This window comes from Chrysochloris asiatica, unplaced genomic scaffold (assembly GCF_000296735.1).
Source record: "Chrysochloris asiatica unplaced genomic scaffold, ChrAsi1.0 scaffold00260, whole genome shotgun sequence".
Taxonomy (NCBI): Eukaryota; Metazoa; Chordata; class Mammalia; order Afrosoricida; family Chrysochloridae; genus Chrysochloris; species Chrysochloris asiatica.
Genome location: NW_006408778.1, coordinates 266,058 through 269,737, shown reverse-complemented (window position 1 = coordinate 269,737; position 3,680 = coordinate 266,058).

The following is a 3,680-nucleotide window of genomic DNA, read 5'->3' as shown; positions in this document are numbered from 1 at the left end:
TTTTTTTTTTTTTTTCTTTCATGGTTTCTGCTGAGAGATCCGAGCTTAATCTGACAAAGGCAACTTTGTTAGTAACACTTCTGTTTTCCCTAGCTATTTTCAGGAGTGTCTCCTAATTTTTGCTTTTGGAGAGCTCAATTATGATATGTCTCAGTGATTTTCTTTTAGGATCTATCCTTTCTGGGGTTGGTTGAACATCGTGAATGTTTATCTTTACAGTTTTTAGGATGTTGGAGCTATTTTCTTTCAGCAGTTCTTCAACTATTTCCTCTATCTAATTGTGTGATTCTTCTTGTTCTGGAATGCCAATAATTCTTAAGTTATTCCTCTTCATGTTGTCCAACATGAATCTTAGACCATCTTCAGGTTTTTTTATCCTTTTTTGTGTTTGCCCGTCTATCTTAGTGGTATTGAGATATTTGTCTTCCTGCTCACTGGTTCTGCCTTCCATCCCTTCTGGTCTACTTCTTTGCCCTTTCAGAATATTGTCTATTTCTGATAATCTTTTATTGATTGCTTGGACCCCTCTCTGTAGGTTTTGAATGCTTCCAATGCTGTTTCTATCTTATTTGATTGTTGCTGTAGCGCTCTCCTGACTTCCTCCTTCTTTTTCTCAACTCCATTTTACAGTGTTTTGAAACATTTTATAATCATTTTTCTGAATTCCTTCTCAGGAATTTCCAAGGCCTGCCCTCCTTCTGGAGTGGAGTCTAGGTCTGCCTCTAGATCATTTGTCGCAGACATTTTATCTTGTTTGTGGACCTGTGCTGATATGGACAACTAACTTTGCTTCTTGAACATGTTTAGTGTTTTTCTGTGTCTTTAATACTTAACTGAGTATGTATTTTGCTATTTTTTTATGCTTTCTGATGGCTTCCAGTGAGATGTGATCAGGATGTGGGCTTCCCATTTCACTTTTCTTATTGCTTAACTCAGAGTAACTTTCACAAGTTTTGTCTGTTTCCCTGGTATATGGTAGTTGATATTCGTTCTTGCCTGGGTCTTGGTGTTTTATAGAGTGTGATTGTAGCTTGGCTAAATGGCAGCCATTTCTGTCTCTTCTTGTGTTATGTATGGAGAGAAAGAGTCCTCCAATGGTAGAAAGGGAAGCATATAAGAGCAAAACAGCACCAGTGGAGGATGGGGAGGGGGAACAAGAGAAGAAAAAACAAACAAACAAAAAATAGCAACAACAAAATCTAGACTGAATACTGTAGTCTATCATCACAGAAAAGGGAGAGGAAGGAAAGAAGAAAAAGAAATATGTAGCCTAATATGAGTATGACTTTAATGTCCTCTCTTCAGCTTCTTGCTTACCCAGCTGCCTGAGAGATTTCAATATGCCAATGTTGGTTGTTATGCTATACCTCAAGCTTTAATTTAATTTTAGGCCTGTTTTGTTTTTAAACTCTCTTTTTTTCTCTTCAGCCTTATACTGCCCTTTCCCATATTAAAAAACAAAACAAAAGACAAACAAACAAACAAAAAAGCTCAGGGCCTGCTCTTGGGCAGAGTATCAGTGAGCATGCTTCACAGAGGAACCCACCAATGGTTAGGGTGGGGGTTGCCAACCTTCTCAGGCTCCCCCTCTAGTCACCAGAATGGAGATGGGCAAACAGTGGGTGTGCCAATGACCACATACTGGAAAAGAAAAGAAAATCAGAACAAAGCAAAACTAACAAAGTGTATTGTCCACCTCTGCTCCAAGGTTCCTGTGGTGTTTTTCCCATGGTGTTTCTGCTCCCCAGCTTGGTCTTGCCATTTGGTCTTCCCAAGACGTCGGCTGTGTGCCTCCGAGCCCGGACGAGCAGATTCAAAAGTACGTGATTTTTTTACTTCAGCTTCAAGTTCTACAATCTATTAGCCTTGAAACCTTCAAAACAATCCTATCTCTGAGGTTCTGAGTTTGGTAGCTCTGCCCTGGATCTGCTTTGCCTGATATTCTGTGGTATTTCTGACTGCAAACTTCACTGGACCTCCACCCTATCCACCCAGTGTCCTTTAACTTTTAATCAGTTTTTGTTTTTGTGTGTAAGTTGTATCTCTTGAAGACAGCGTATTGAAGGATCTTGTTTTCTTATCTATTCTGTCACTCTTTGTCTCTTAACAGGTACATTTAATCCATTGACATTCTGTGAAATTATCAATAGGTATAAATTAATTTTGTCATTATGCTTGGCTTCTTTTTTGTGATATTGTTTGTGCCTTTTTTTTCTGCATGCCTTCCTGTGCTAAGTTCATGTCCTTTGTGTTCCTTCTTGTCAATTTATTCAACATTTTAATGTTTCCATGTTAAGGAGCTTTGGTAGCATCGTGGTTATGAGTTGGTCTGCTAACTGCAGGTCAGCAGTTCGAAGATAACAGTTGTTCCATGGGAGAAAGGTGAGGCTTTCTGCTTCCATGAAGATTTACATCCTCAGAAACCCTGTGCAGCATCGTTATGAGTCGGAACTGACTCCGTGGCACATCACCACTACCACCATGTTCTACTTGTATTTTCATTTTTTCAGTATCTTGTGAAGTATTAATGTTCTTTGAGGTTACCCTAAATTCTATTATCTTTTTCCTGCATTTAAAACAGTTTATTTTATCCTGTAATCACCATCTGGATATTTGTTTATGTACTTATGTTCATTCACATTATAATTATTTTGATTATAAAACTGACCTCCCAGATCCTCTGAATTTGTTCCTTTTTTTTTTTCCGTTATGTTTTTATGGTGAATTTACTGATAGTTTACATGGGAGAACATCAGCTTTACACTAATCCTATCATATTTCATTTCATTGCAATGATTACAATCCCATCATGCATCATCAAACAACCAAACAGTATACCCTGCAAGCCTTTCAACCAGTAGTCAGCACACAACCCCTCTCCATCCCTGAGACCAGAGTCCACAGCCACTCCATCGCTCCACGTCATCATTTCTGTAACAATCTCTGATGTGACTGGTTCTCTTGATAGTGCCTAGCACTGCTCTTCTCCCTAGACGGTCCCAGAGTTCTTCGCTCCCAGATTGCAAAATCAACCACTCCCCTCTTTTTGTTACAAAACATCTACCTTTACATTTCCAATACTCATTTCCAATACTCACAGTCAGTCGAGATAGCAATCTTTTACTATCGAACTACAAGAATCTTATCCCCATCTCTTTTCACCAGCCCCATCTAGACAGGTTGTAAACAACTTAGAGGGGATTCTACCTTCCCCTGCACCTTCTGAGACTAGGCTCCCTCTTGAAAGCTTGTAAGCCAGTCACTTCTTACTTTGTAGTCCCCCATTTTGGGTATCCAATGTCAACCCTGTTTACTGAGGGAGTTGTGATGATGCTCTCTGTAAACATCCTTTCCCTCTTTTGAATTACTATATTCATAAGTATAGATCAAGTTCATCAAATTGTATCAGATAACTCTTTCTTTCCCCTTTTATTTTTAATTTCTCTAATGAATAGTCATTGAAGCCAGGTCAAGTGAGTACTATCTGCAAGTATGGGTATTCTTGTGCATCTCCACTCACTTCATATCAGCTGGATGCTTCACTCTCCATGCTAGTACTCTGTGGCCATGTCCCTATCCCTGAATTGATGGAATAAAAATTGAAATCTTTCAGGAAAGTGAGGCAGCACAGGAGGCACTCACTCATCTCTGCCAGGAAATTTGGAAGACAACTGTCTGGC